This window comes from Budorcas taxicolor, chromosome 14 (genome assembly GCF_023091745.1).
Source record: "Budorcas taxicolor isolate Tak-1 chromosome 14, Takin1.1, whole genome shotgun sequence".
NCBI lineage: Eukaryota > Metazoa > Chordata > Mammalia > Artiodactyla > Bovidae > Budorcas > Budorcas taxicolor.
Window position 1 is genome coordinate 70,895,765 of NC_068923.1, and position 16,524 is coordinate 70,912,288.

Sequence of the window (16,524 nt, forward strand, 5' to 3'; positions counted from 1 at the left end):
GCTCACACAAAGAGCACCTTTTGTGCGCCAGACACTGGGGGTTCAAAGGGCCACCAGATATAATCAAGGGTGAATGTAGAGAAAGGGACTGTGCCCTGTACATATAAAAAGGGGAATAAAAATAAGAGAGTGGTACAGATTTGTGATGAGGCAGAAGGACAAAGAAAGAAGGGAGAAAAAGGACTATGCCTAGATTTAGCCGGCCTCCCACTCCACGGCTCCATTGTGCTCACGTTTTGTGATTTTACAATGCATCCATTGAGGCTATGCAAAGCAGCATTTTGTTTTTTCTCCTGAACTTCTTCCCTCTCTGTTCCTTTATTATCAATAGTCGTCTTGTTTTTGTTTCCAACCTAAACATTATAGACTTTAAGAAAACTAAGCAATTTAAATGCAATAGGATTTGACCCACAGATACTGAAGAATTTAAGAAAATATAGGTTTTTTTTTTGTTTGTTCAATCTAACCAGATCAACTAAAGGACAACTAGTTTTCCCAGTAATTTTGTTGTAAATTGCTTCCATAATTGGAATATTTCTGGTGAAAACTCCTTTCCATCTTATTCATCTGAATAATTGTCTCAATTCACATCCTTTTGAAAAACTGCAGTCTCTCCGCCTCGATTCAATAAACAGCCTTGCTTACTAGTAGGCAAGGTTTAGACAGAATCTGTTGCAGTTCTCACTGTGTCCACTAGATGGCAGGCGGAGATTTAGACGGAGTTTAAGAGTTCTAGTACAGGACTTCATAGGTTTTTTCTGACTCAGATCTCCTATTATTCAGTCCAACAAAACTTTTTTTTATTTTTTCCCCCAAATTTATTGAGGTATAGTTGAAACATTAAAAGTCACACATATTTTAGGTTTACAGCATGATGATTTGATACATGTACGTAAAGTGAAACAGTTACCACCATCAAGGTAATTAACACACTCATCACCTCACGCTTAAACTTTTTTTTTTTTTTAATGGTGAGAGCACTTAGATCCACTGCCTTAGAAATTTCAAGTATATGCTATTGTTAACTATAGTCTGGGTGCTGCCGCAGGATTTATTCATTTTATAACTGGAAGTCTCTGTTCTGTCGACAACATCCCAATTTCCCCCTCCTCCAGTTGGCAACCACCATTCCACTCTCTGCTTCTATGAGATCAACTTCTCAATACCTCTTTTTTGCATGCATATTATATGCCAAGAATGCTACTAGATTTGAGGCAGTAATATCACTCAGTTTTAAAAGATTACTTTTATTTACCATACGATTTAGGAAAAACACTGGGTATTTTGTTTCCTGGAGAAAAGGCAAGAACTTTTGGACAGTATATTAATATAATTGTATGGTGCACAGGAAGCTGCAACTAAAAAGTATGCAAGAAAAGTAATACATAAAACAATAATCAACGTAGAAGACTAGGTCTGTCTGGCAATTTTTAAAAATCCTATTGGGATTACCACAAAAAAATCTGAAGATTGACTCCAAAATTCCAACCCTTTTTGTTTCTAAAGGTATTTCTTTTGGAATTTAATTTCCTTACAAAAATAAAATTGTAAAATATTTTTCTCCAGAGATCAGTATTAACCTTGCCAACCGAGTAGAGTTTGAATTATCAATGCTAAAAAGAAACTTTCACTGTATTATGAAAGTCCAATAAATAGACCTATATTTTAAAATAAAGGGAATTTCAGTAGTCAAGCAAAAATGGTCCCTTTCCAGATCTTGAAATTTAAATCTGTTAAATTTTCTTTGTACCATACTGATACTAGGCAATCTTAATTTAAACAAAATTAGAATCACTGGGAAATGACACACAGTTTATTTTCCCCTTATGTTCCATACCACTTATCATAAATCAATTATTAAAAGTAAAATTGTAAAAGGTAAATTTAAAAATTAGTATTCAATATTAGAGGATATGAAAATTACATGAAGACAAAATCCCAGATGGTTTCATAGATTTAGTCCTGGAACAGAATAAAAGGGTGCTAATGGAAAATACTGGTGATATTGAATAAAGTCTGTAGTTTATTTAGTAGCATAGTATCAATGTTAATTTCTTGGTTTTGACAAATGAACCAAGCTTGTTATATAAGCAGAGGAGCTGGGTGATGAACACAGAAATGCTCCATATTTGCACCTTTTCTATAAATCTAAAATCATGCCCCTCAAAAAAGTGAAAAAAAAAAATAGTCTAGGTAACCAGCACTACTGGTCACCCACCGTAGACCAGGTGATAATCGGGAGGCTGGTTACATAAACCCTGTCTGAGCTGTTCACAGTCTAGAAGCGACATTAGTACTCACGTTAAATTATAACCACAAAATATCTTACCAATGTAGTTTACCAGCACGTACATTCTTGCTTTTACTTGGAAGGATTAAAAATCACAAGAAATTAACATGGGTGAAAGAAGAAAGAGAAATGGTGCTGTGCTTAGCTGCTCACTCGTGTCCGACTCTTTGCAACCCCATGAACTGTAGCCCGCCAGGTGCCTCTGTCCATGGGGATTCTCCAGGCAAGTATACTGGAGTGGGTCACCATGCCCTCACGTCAAATAGAGAACCCAGAAGGATACTGGCAGAAGCAAGGAACACTTGGGTGGATGAAGTACACAGGTGTGGTGGTGGAAACCTTCTCCAGCATTGTCTCCTTTCAGACTGGTTCCTGATTAAAATTTGCATTTTCAAAATAGCTAGCAATGATCATCTCACATAGCTACCTTTCTTTTGTGGTGGGAACACTTAGATCCACCCCCAAAGAAATTTCAAGTATATAATACCGTTAACTATAGTCTGGGACAGTAACAGCTAAACAGGTGGGGGGAAACTGCTGTATGGCACAGGGGCCTCAGCTCAGTGCTCCGTGATGACCTAGAAGGGTGGGACAGGAGGGTGGGAACTCCGGGAGCTGGTGATGGACAGGGAGGCCTGGCACGCTGCCGTCCATGGGGTTGCAAGGAGTCAGACACGACTGAACTACTGAACTGAACTGATTTTGCCTTGTGTGAGGCATGTTTTACCCCATCCTCCTAAGAAAGTGGAAGTGTTAGTTGCTCAGTCATGTCTGACTCTTTGTGACCCTAGGGACTGTAACCCACCAGGCTCCTTTGCCCATGAGATTCTCTAGACAAGAATACCAGAGTGGGTAGCCACTTCCTTCTCCAGGGGATCTTCCTTATCCAGGGATCAAAGCTGGATCTCATGTATTGGCAGCTGGATTCTTCACCATCTGAGCCTCACCCTCCTAACAGCATGCTTTATAGATAGTGGACAGGTGGGGGGAAGAAACAGAAGCAAAAAAAAAAAAGTTGTGGAAGGGATGGAGAAAATAGAAGAAAAATATAAGGTAGAAAAACAGAAAAAGCAAAATCCTCCTGCCTCATCCCTCACTTCCCAGGCAACCAAGTTAGAACCCTATACAAGCTGAACCCACCCTCTCCACGCTTCCTCTGTCACTATTAATAACCAATAGATCGCCCACGGGATGAACTTCTCACAGAGAGGATTTAATAGCTTTCTGAGAAGGTGGACTCTCAAATTTCAAGAAACTTACATTTTCATCTTTTTTTTTTACTAGTCAAGAGTAACCTGGCTTCCTCCGAACATTTTTCAAAACCTGAACAAAACAAGCAGTTTCTTAATATACCACGGTCTATCAGTGAATTTCAGGCAGAAGGTCATGTGCGGTATTTAGCCCCAGAGGATATGGGATACGATACAGATGAAATTTACAATCTTAACATTTAAGCTGACAAGCCATGTCGAACTTCATTAATAAATAACACAACCATTTTGCTGGAAATCATTTCTCATGTCAAAAACTCAAGGTCCAAGAAGTGGAAAACGTGTGCAGAAAGCAACCGCAACAATGAGAGGAGGAAGCTAGAAGTTCTGGAACACATAGGTCTGTAAGGGTGAGGCTGGAACGGGAACAGAAAAAGGAACACAAGAGACATCAACATGGAACAGCAGACTCATTCCCCTAATTCCCTGATGCTAACATCTTCACATCCCAGTGAGCTGGAGTTAGGACATGGGGGAGTATTGCTTCTTTCAGATGGGTTACTTGGGAGGGGACAGCAATGGAAATTTGTAGAGATTAATTCAAAACTGGCTTGAGAAAATAAAAAAGTTGGGGTAAAATATCCAAAATCATCACCTCTGTGAGAGTGTGTCCAGCATTCCTTTCCTAGGAACTGATTCCTTCATGAGCTGGGTGGTTGTTGCAGGAGCTGTCGAGTTACAACAGGTCGCCTGCCCACTAGCTAGTGAGTTTCCTTTCTTAGAAATTTAGACCTGAATTAAGAGACTAAGAGACAGCCTTTCCTTGTATGTCTACAAAGCCTGGGAGCTATTAGTGTGTGACCGTATTCCATCCTGTAAGGAAGAGCTAACAATAAATCTGTACAGAGTGAGGAACAAAAAGAAAAATCGGATTCCTGAATCCTGCCTTTCCTGAAGCACATAAGTATTCCTGTCCTTGGGATGCTTCACCAAATGCCCTTATGAAGAAACCTCTACCTGAAACTCATTTTAGATGGTTTCTGTTCTTTTCAACCAAAATAAACCCACTTAACACAAACACTATAAACTATTCTCTTTTTGCTCCCTCTCTGGTCTTTTCCCTTATAGCTTCAGTTTTTGTGTGGAACCAATATATATATCAGAGAAACAATGAAAAACCATCATCACCCTGCTGATCAGTAAGGGGAGAGCTTTCATTACAGCTACAGCTAGTCGGATTTCAAGCAGGAGCAAAGGGGATAGTGTTATCTGATGATGCAAACAAAAAATAACAAAAATAATGATTTTTAGAGTCCAAGTCTGAACTAGCACTCCACCTAAAAGGTTTACTTTGCTTGCCAAAATTGGGCTGGCCAAAGCATGCATTTGGGGTTTTCCATAAGAGGGAAAGGAAAAACCCAAATGAATGTTTTGGTCGACCCAACACAGTGGCGATCTCTAAGACCTCTTCCAATGGTACAGAGCTATCCAGAGAGGTGGCAACATGCCGAGCATGCATTTAAAAGAGTCAGATCTCAGGATTCGATATCTGTACACACTTTATCATGATAAATAGGAAGGGAGATATCCAGTCATATAAAGAGAGTTGTTGAAAACAATAAAGGTAAATATAGAAGTTAGTAGGTCACCTCTGACTCTAGAAAGTAAGAGAGTGGCATGATTGCTTGAGGACATGGAACAGCCTGTGATCTGCTGATGATACAGAAGTGGTCTTATTGGTACCTAAGTTTGGCCTTGGAGGACATGGTCTTATTGGTACCTAAGTTTGGCCTTGGAGTACAAAATGAAGCAGGGTAAAGGATAACAGAGTTCTGCCAAAAGAACACACTGGTCATAGCAAACACCCTCATCCAACAACACAAGGGACTACTCTACACATGGACATTGCCAGAAGGTCAATATTGAAATCGGACTGATTATCATCTTTGCAGCCAAAGATGGAGAAGCTCTAGACAGTCAGCAAAAACAAGAGCTGACTGTGACCCAAGTCATGAATCATGAGCTCCTTATTGCAAAATTCAGACAAATGGAAGAAAGTAGGGAAAAACACTAGATCATTCAGGTATGACCTAAATCAAACCCTTTATGATAATACAGTAAGGGTGACAAATAGATTCAAGGAATTAGATCTGATAGACACAGTGACTGAAGAACTATGGATGGAGGTTTATAACATTGTGCAGGAGGCAGTAACCAAAACCATCCCAAAGAAAAAGAAATGCAACGAGGCAAAATGGCGAGGGAGGAGGGAGGGGGGTTCAGGATGGGGAACACGTGTATACCTGTGGTGGATTCATGTTGATGTATGGCAAAACCAATACAATATTGTAAAGTAATTAACCTCCAATTAAAATAAGTAAATTTATATTTAAAAAAAAAAAAACAAGGCAAAATGGTTGTCTGAGGAGGCCTTAAAATAGCTGAGAAAAGAAGAGAAGCTAAAGGCAAAAGAGAAAAGGAAAGATATGCCCATTTGGATGCAGAGTTCCAAAGAATAGCAAGGAGAGATAAGAAAGCCTTCCTCAGCGATCAATGCAAAGATATAGAGGAAAACAACAGAATGGGAAAGACTAGAGAACTCTTCACGGAGAAGGCAATGGCACCCCACTCCAGTACTCTTGCCTGGAGAGTCCCATGGACAGGGGAGCCTGGTGGGCTGCAGTCCATGGGGTCGCTGAGGGTCGGACACAACTGAGCGACTTCACTTTCACTTTCCACTTTCATGCAGTGAAGAAGGAAATGGCAACCCACTCCAATGTTCTTGCCTGGAGAATCCCAGGGATGGTGGAGCCTGGTGGGCTGCCATCTATGGGGTCGCACAGAGTCGGACACGACTGAAGCGACTTAGCAGCAGCAGCAGCAGCAGCAGAGAACTCTTCAAGAAAATTAGAGATACCAAGGGAATATTTCATGCAAGGATGGGGACAAATAAAGGACAGAAATGGCATGGACCTAACAGAAGAAGAAGACATTAAGAAGAGGTGGCAAGAATGCACAGAAGAACTATACAAAAAAGATCTTTAATGATCCAGGTAGCCACGATGGTGTGATCACTCAGCTAGAGCCAAACACCCTGGAATGTGAAGTCAAGTGGGCCTTAGAAAGCATCACTACAAACAAAGCTAGTGGAGGTGATGGAATTCCAGTTGAGCTATTTCAAACCCTGAAAGATGATGCTGTTAAAATGCTGCACTCAATATTACAGCAAATTTGAAAAAATCAGCAAGGACCACCAGACTGGAAAAGTCAGTTTTCATTCCAATCTCAAAAAAAGGGCAATGCCAAAGAATGTTCAAACTACTGCACAATTGCACTCATTCCACATGCTAGCAATATAGTGCTCAAAATCCTTCAAGCTAAACTCCAACAGTACATGAACTGAGAACTTCTAGTTGTACAAGCTGGATTTAGAAAAGGCAGAGGAACCAGAGATCAAATTGCCAACACTCATTGGATTATAGAAAAAGCAAGGGAATTCCAGAAAAACATCTACTTCTGCTTCATTGACTACACTAAAGCCTTTCACTGTGTGGATCACAACAAGCTGTGGAAAATTCTGAAAGAGATGGGAATACCAGACCACCTGACCTGCCTCCTTAGAAACCTATATGTAGGTCAAGAAGCAACAGTTAGAATCAAACATGAAACAACAGACTGGTTCCAAATTGGGAAAGGAGTATGTCAAGGCTGTATATTGTCACCCTGCTTATTTAACTTATATGCAGAGTACATCATGAGAAATGTTGAGCAGGATGAAGCTCAATCTGGAATCAAGATTGTTGGGAGAAATATCAATAACCTTAGATATGCAGATGACACCACCCTAATGGCAGAAAGCAGATGACACCACCCTAATGGCAGAAAGCAAAGAGGAACTAAAGAGCCTCTTAATGAAGGTGAAAGAGGAGAGTGAAAAAGTGAAAAAGCTGGCTTAAAAGTCAACACTCAAAAAAACTAAGATCATGCATCCAGTCTCATCACTTCATGGCAAATATATGGGGGAAAAAATGGAAACAGTGACAGACTATTTTCCTGGGCTCCAAAATCACTGCAGATGGTAACTGCAGCCATGAAATTAAAAGATGCTTGCTCCTTGGAAGAAAAGCTATGACAAACCTAGACAGCATATTAAAAAGCAGAGACATCAATTTGACAACAAAGGTTCATACAGTCAAAGCTATGGTTTTTTCAGTAGTCATGTATTGATGTGAGAGATGGACCATAAAGAAGCCTGAGCACCAAAGAATTGATGCTTTTGAACTGTGGTGTTGGAGAAGACTCTTGAGAGTCCCTTGGACAGCAAGGAGACCCAACCAGTCCATCCTAAAGGAAATCAACCCTGACTCTTCACTGGAAGAACAGATGCTGAAGCTCCAATATTTTAGCTACCTGATGTGAAGACAAGACTCATTGGAAAAGACCCTGATGCTGGGAAAGACTGAAAGCAGGAGGAGAATAGGGCGACAGAGGATGAGATGTTTGGATGGCATCATTGACTTAATGGACATGAGTTTGAGCAAACTCCAGGAGATTGTGAAGGACAGAGAAGCGTGGCAAGCTGCAGTTCATGGGGTCTCAAAGAGTCTGACACAACTGTGTGACTGAACAACGAAATCTACTCAACAGCATGACTGAACACCTGCCAAGTTTGAATCAGGACCAGCATTTTCAGGTCTCTGTCACAGGATGTCACCAATATCCTGGGTCCTTAAGAACAGTATTAGTTTGTGCTGACATCTCTCATTTCCAGGGCAGGCAGAGGAACCAGCAAATGTGGCCACTTGGACTCAGTGATCTCAACTTCTTGCATTTCAGTGTGCTTCTGAGCTTTTCATATTCCTAAATGTGAAAGCACTTTGTGGCAAACTCTGTTAAAAACCTATTAGCAAAGACAGTGAAGGAAGAAGAAAAGTGGTGACAAGGAAGAGGAAATCAGCAAGTATAAAAAGCCATTTATCTCATCAAAAGAAGGATTTTTCTTGTTAAAATGTTTGATATGTCTAGAACATGTCAGACTCTAAAACATCTCTGCAGAGTAGATATTGTCATTTACAAAGCTAGACAACATGCCAAACTGACTCAGTTTATTCTCATCATACATTCATGTGTATCAAGAAATGAATAAAAATATTTTCCCACATAATGTGTGAATAGTTATTATCTTCACACTTTTTCTACTTTGATACAGCAATATAAAATCTATAGCCTTCTCTTACAGTAAAATCTCAATCTTACTTTGATCAGAGCAAATTAGAGTTACATGGAAATAATAAACTTTTCTTAAGAAGTTACCACCAGGGGACTTCCCTGGACTCACGCTCCCAATGCAGGGGGCCTGGATTCAATCCTTGAGCAGCATGCTGCAACTAAGACCCAGTGCAGCCAAATAAATAAATGGATAGATGGATAAATAAATATAAGTTACTATGCACCACACATTTTTCTAAGTGCCCTATGCATATATAATTCCCATGATACCCCTATTTCCCAAATACTACTGTGCCAAGTACTATGCTTATCAAAACTCTTCTTGATGAGCGAAGTGAAGCACAGAGAGATCTAATTCGCCCAAGGACCCACATCTAGGAAGCTGCAGGACTGGTATTTGAATCCAGACATTCTGCATTCAAGGGCTTCCTTGATGATTCAGATGGTAAAGAATCTGCCTGCAATGCAGAAGACCCGGGTTCTATCCCTGCGTCAGGAAGATCTCCTGGGGAGGAAAATGGCAACCCACTCCAGTATTCTTGCCTGGAGAATTCCATGGACAGAGGAGCCTGGTGGGCTATACAGTCCATGGGGTCGCAAAGAGTCAGACACAACCTAGCAACTAACACATTCCACACATTATTCTACGTTCAGAGCTGCACTCGTAACTAAGCGGTAATCCAGATTTGGGGGGCCACCATGGAGAACAGTTTGTAATCAGGGGCTTGGTACTGGCTCTGTAAGACTTTCACAGATAACAAAGCTAAGAACAACCTTCAGGGCCCCAACTCTGGTGGGAGATGCTGTGCAAACCTGGAATGGGCTGTTTGGGGAAAATGCAGTGGATTTCCGTTTACTTGGCAGAGAAATAGCATTGGATACAGGACCACGTACAAGTTTAAAGCCAATTCCACTCAGTTTATTTTATGCTGTAGTAGGAAATGACAGGTACCTAAAAAGAAACATCTGGTTTGCTCTCTGCCCACATGAAATTCAATACTATTATTAGGCTAAGTCCCACCGGGGTCAGCTCTCTTAATCCTTTAAAGACTGCTCCAGCCATTCACTTGCTCACCTATGTGAGAGTTAATAGAACAACACAAATGTCCCAATGGGACTTGATGTCTTTTTCATACTGCTTGCTGAATTATAATTGTTAACATATTTAATTATTTGGGGGTAATTTTTAAATTTTCTTATCATTCAGAATTGGAAATGCTGTGGAAGTTACTGGTGGAGAGTTAAAGTATATTTCAGAAGGAAGCCCAGCATATGAAAACTTTTAAAAGTGTGGCAGCTTCATTGAAGGGACTTGGAGTTCTGGAGCCTCCCCCCCCCCCCCCGCCGACTAGTATATCTCCCTCCTGCTCAGGCACATAAAGGTCTTTATGAAACTCCTGGGCCTCCAGATTACAGTTTGTAAGCCACTGGCTATTACCAAGTGGGAAACAAGTGGGCAGTAACCCTGAGCTCTGCAGGCAATACATGATATTCTCTGAGGATCAAGAACAAAGCCAGGTTTTGATGACTCTGCCAAAGTTACCCAGTAAAGTCCACTTCCCTGAAGGTCTTCATGAGAATGGGAGGGATGGGAGAAGGGAACACCCATGTCTTTTCCTAAAATTCGGAAATTCCCAAGCACATTTGTGGGCCAAACACAAGCCCCTTGGACTTAGGGTTTGAGGAGCATCTTAAACCTCATTCTAAGGAAACAGTCAAGCAGAGAAGATTGTTTGAAGGTTATTAGCACATGGAAAGAAGGGAGAAGGTGAAAGGATGGATGCTCAGGGGCAAAGTGACAGTTTGACAAAAGTAATAATGAGATAAAAGATAATTCTAAGGACAGAGAGGGGTACCTGAATTAAATTTGAAGGCGCCTAAAAGTGAGAAGGCTGTGGAATGGTGCTAGATGCTGGAAGGGTCATCACCAATACGGATTTTTTTTTAAGACTCAGGGAGCATGTTGAGGAGAATAAGGCAAACTTTATGATAAATCAGGAGTTGAAACCATTAAGAACATTCGAAAGTTCAAAAGATTTTTAGCACGTGAGGGCAGGATGAGTGTCATGTGGCTGGAAAGCCTAGACACGGGTGCTGGTGGTATTGATGGTGGGGTTTATCTGGATTGAGGAGCTTCACAATAACTGCGTTAAATTTCATCTTGTTACACACCTTTCCTCTGGCTGATAGAATACTTTTTAGGTCATATTTCTTTTACCCTAAAATTTCACCATTTCTTCCAGTTTAATATCACTTATGATATCTACTTGGTCGATCTCAGTCTGCATTTGTTTAAATTAAATAGAATAAAAAGAATAAAATGCATTTTATACAGTTGCGGTTAGAATTATTTTGTGAGAATGTTGTTTTCATTAAATATGTGTTTATGTATATGCATTTATTATGTGTATATGAATGTATGCATCCTAAGTCACAATATAAAGTGTTTTTTTCCTACTCTTGGGTCATAGTCAAGAAAAAATTTAAAAGTCACTAAATTAGATAACTTGGTCATGGTGATGGTATTGAAAACAGGCACATTCCTATGCTTCAGAGAAAGTGAAATTATATAACCATTTCAGAAGGCAATTTGGTAATAGGTACCAAAAGCATCAGAATTGTTCACATCTTTTGATCTTATAGAAGTATTTGATCAAGTACTTAGATACATATATTTTTGACAGCATCATGAATAGTAATAAAACCTGGAGTCAACCAAAAGATCAAAGGATAGAGTGATGCTTTACACAAATTTTGTGGCAGGTATATAATACACGTCAAAGGTTACTAGTTGTTGTTTATCAATATGGAAATATACTCATGACTGGATTACAATACAAATGGACCCACCTAAATTTTATGTTTAAAAAATAAAAACTGTGTGTTCATGAAACAAGCCCACCATTGGCCATTGACGGCCCAGAGGAGTCCTGCCCCACTGGACTCTGTCCCCACAGCCACTGTGGGGACAGACACCTTGTCTCCCTTTCACAACCAAAACCACTCTTGCCCCCTGAAACAGATGGGGCTCCACCACCTGGAGAGGAAGGGATGGGGGACCCTCAGGTAGGCCAGCTTTGGGCCAAACCTGGAGCAAGGCACTGCGACATTCTCATGTCATCCCTTTCCCATCCCCAGGTAGGAGGGCCTGGGTGTGGCCACCAGGGCTGGGAAGAGCTCACACTGAACTACAGGGTTGAAACCAAAGTCACAACGTATTTTAGTATAAATAAAGTGAGCACCCCTAACAGGCACAGGTGTAACAAATGAGTTGGTAGGCTCACTGCAAGAACCAGAGTGGAAAAAAGCAGGATGCAGAAAATGAGCGTAATGTGGTCTCAGTTCTGTAAATAGTTACTATGAACGTATATTGTTGTTGTTCAGTTGCTCATTCATGCCCAACTCTTTGTGACCCCATGGACTGCAGCATGCCAGACTTCCCTGTCCTTCACTATCTCCTGGAGTTTGTTGAATGTATACATTCATATGTATGTACATATGTGTATCACCAGGAGAAATATCAATAACCTCAGATACGCAGATGACACCACCCTTATGGCAGAAAGCGAAGAAGAACTAAAGAGCCTCTTGATGAAAGTGAAAGAGGAGAGTGAAAAAGTTGGCTTAAAGCTCAACATTCAGAAAATGAAGACCATGGCAATCTGGTCCCATCACTTCATGGGAAATAGATGGGCAAACAGTAGAAACAGTGACAGACTTTATTTTGGGGGGGTCCCAAAATCACCGAAGATGGTGACTGCAGCGATGAAATTAAAAGACACTTGCTCCTTGGAAAAAAAGTTATGACCAAACTAGACAGCATATTAAAAAATAGAGACATTACTTTACCAACAAAGGTCCATCTAGTCAGAGCTATGGTTTTTCCAGTAGTCATGTATGGATATGAGAGTTGGACTATGAAGAAAGCTGAGCATCAAAGAATTGATGCTTCTGAACTGTGGTGTTGAAGATTCTTGAGAGTCCCTTGGACTACAAGGAGATCCAACCAGTCAATCCTAAAGGAAATCAGTCATGAATATTCATTAGAAAGACTGATGCTAAAGCTGAAACTCCAATACTATGGCCACCTGATGCAAAGGGCTAATTCACTGGGAAAGACCCCGATGCTGGCAAAGATTGAAGGGAGGAGAAGGGGACAACAAAGGATGAGATGGTTGGATGGCATCACCAACTCAATGGACATGAGTTTGAGTAAGCTCCAGGAGTTGGTAATGGACAGACAAGCCTAGTGCGCTGCAGTCCATGGGGTCACAAACAGTTGGACATGACTGAGTGACTGAACTGAACTGTATATATATATACACACACACATACATACATACATATATACCTGCATGTATATATATATATATACACATACATATATACACATGTATACAGGTCAACAGATGATTCTATAAGCACAGAGAAAACAAATTTAATTATATGGGCTTACCTGATGAAGAGACTAATCAAGGAAGACAGAGTATGAAAGAAAATCTAGTAAAATTATATTGAAATTGAAAAAACGTGTTCATAGAAAATTTATAAAAAGGTATTTATGCAAAAGGTGTAAAATTAGTACAGTGGGAAAGTAGGGAGGCAGTATGAATGTTTCATTTTTTTTCCTTTTCTATTATTTCAAACATTGTCTTTTTTTCTAAAATGAATATAGATTTCAATCCTGTCCAGTCTGAGACGCTATTACTTACAGAGCCTCTATCCAAAGATGGACTTTTGGTCCTCACCCAAATAATTCCTTACAAGAGTATTTTCATGGCCGTAAGGGAGAGCCTATATGTTGAAATAAAAAAATGGGAGCAGCATATAGAGCAGACAAGAAGAAATGAACCCAGCTGGAATAGAAGATGCTTGTTAAGAATACATTTTAAGATTAGATAGATAAAGGGAAATCAGTCGGATGTCAGGCCTGACATGTAGGGTTTTCCATATGGACCTGATCCTCGTAAGGTATCGAGTCATTTCATAGGAAGGCATCGTCACACCTTCCTGTCTGCATCATAATGTCCATTCAACACTCTGCGCAAACTAACTCTGAAGACCAGAAATCCGTACTGCCATGGGATGGTGTTAGCATATGAAAGTCACAGTGACACAAGAAATACTTCGCTGAACTTTTCTCAACCACACAGCAGATGTTCTTTTCTAGCTACTGTAGCAAGTATTTTAGTTTTCATAACAAGCTAAAGAAAATTGCTGTATAGCTATAAACGTCAGCTTGAGTTCTAGAATTAATATTCTCCTTGATGCTCCATTTCTTAGAGGACATTCATTCTTTGCAACGTTCCAAGCACTGTGTTTGGAAAGCATCATGCCTTAATGAAATAAGACCTAAATATGCTCGAAGGGAGATAAAACAGTCTCTACTTAACAATGTGAAAGCAAGATTACAAATACACTTTGCTTTGATTAAATCTTAGTCTAGAGTTTGGCAAACTTTTTCTACAAAGAGTAAGATAATAAATATCTTAGGCTTTGCAAGCCAAATGTTCTGTTGCCATAGCAATGGTAGGCAATTTATAAACAAAATGGGAGTGGTTTTACTGCAATTAAATGTTATTTTCAAAAATAGATAATATGCCCAATTTTCTATAGTTTGCTACCACTAAGACAAAATAAAAAAAACTTCACCAAAACACAAATTAATCTACACTCAGAAATTTACCAAAAAATAACACTGAACCAAATGAGCAAAGATTATTCGATCGTTTAAATACTCTACTACTCAAATATTTATTGGACAGTTAAATATTCTGTTAGATTTTATGTACAAATTATTAATTTATACCAGATTTAGTGTATTTTCCTAGAGCATTTTTGTGTTTTACAAAATCCAACAGTGGATAGATGAAGATCAGATCTTTTTAGATACTTACACACTAGTTTTAAATTAAATTAAGTGGACTTCCCTGGTGGCTCAGATGGTAAAGTGTCTGTCTACAATGCAGGAGACCTGGGTTCCATCCCTGGGTCGGGAAGATCCGCTGGAGAAGGAAATGGCAATCCACTCCAGTACTATTGCCTGGAAAATCCCATGGATAGAGGAGCCTGGTAGGCTACAGTCCATGGGGTCGCAAACAGTCAGACACGACTGAGCGACTTCACTTCACTTTAAATTAAATATGTAAGTTATTAATAACTGTATTGGAATTTTAAGTACATGTTTGAGAATGAAAATATATAGGCCCCTTCTCTATAACTAACTATATACCCTCATTTCTGCTGATGGTCAATTCTAGATCAGTTCCCAGTCCAGCCCAAGCACTTAAGTTCAGGCTTACAAGTACAATTTTGTTAGAGTTCCAAATTCCTTCATGTTTTAGGGTTTCCTCCTTTACCCAGTTCCTGAGTTGCCTCTACATTCCTAATAGCAGGGAGGCTCCAGAACCAGCTGTTGGGTCTTTACCCCATTTCTCCCTGGAGCTTGAGGGATTGTGGGTTCCCTGCATAAACAATGATGACCTTAGCATCCGGTGTAACTGACTATGTATTTCCCTCTCCCTGGCTTTTGGGGTCTACTGAGATTCTGACCAAGCTTCCTGTATTACACTTCATCCTGCTTCTAGCCTCGGTCACCAGGTGGCAGACTGGGAAAAATTCCAATTCTTCACTCACTCAGGGACCCACGGAACTCAAGGACACTTAGGATTGTCTAGAGTGCTGAGAAACTCAGATGGGAGATGGGGGACAGGGCAGTGACTGTCCCTCTGATGCTGAGATACATGATGTTTCCTCTGCAGCCTCTAAGCTCAGCCACCCTGAGCTTGGTGCTGGGATAGGGAGGACCCTGAGTTTTAAACATAAAAATTTTGAGGTCCTCTCTTTTTAAATTGGTCTTTCTCTGTCATTTTCCCCTTGCTGTCTAGGGTAGGTGATGAGGTGATTCACAAAGCAAACATGACCTCAGGAATGGAGGCCAAAATCTCCTTTATTATAAGGAGAGTCCCGTCTCTTGTTACAAGCAGTCCACAGCCCAAGGCTGAAAGCCGATGGGAACATGTCTTGTGGCTGGAAGAAGGAAGTAGAGATAAACAATGAAAATGCTCTCTTTAGGACTGTTAGTTTTTAAAGCATGTTCAGGAGGAGGCAGGAATGTTATTCAGATACACGGACTAGTGATTTGAGGATAAGGTGCCAGGGAAGGGAGGGAATAACTGGAAACTGGTTCTGAAAGATCACCTAAAGCGGTATTGACTAGCGCAGTGACTATACTGTTTTACCCCAGGGTGACTCAGCAGTCAGCCAGGTGCAGCTCTGAACCCTTAGTTCCCTTTATTTATTGTCCTGGATGGACTTCCTGCTCCTAAATCTACCACTAATCTCAGCTCTTCGAAGATTTTTCCCCTGCATAATTACATCCCTCTCCTACATCATTCTTCTACTGTCTCCCTGACCCATTCTTATCAACATACTTATGTGCTGTAATATCTGATATCTTTAAAAAGATAACAACTCCCTCCAGCTCCCAACTCTTTACTTTGCTCCCATGTACAGCAAAAAAGATGATGCTGTGAAAGTGCTGCACTCAATATGCCAGAAAATTTGGAAAACTCAGCAGTAGCCACAGGACTGGAAAAGGTCAGTTTTCATTCCAATCCCAAAGAAAGGTAATGCCAAAGAATGCTCAAACCACTGCACAATTGCATATGAATTAATATTATCTTAATATCATTTTGAAGCTGATAATTCCTCAATCTGTATCTTTTGTACTGCCGTTTACTCTGAAATCCAGAAAGCCTTCTCTACACTCTACTCAGATAGGGAATAAGCACT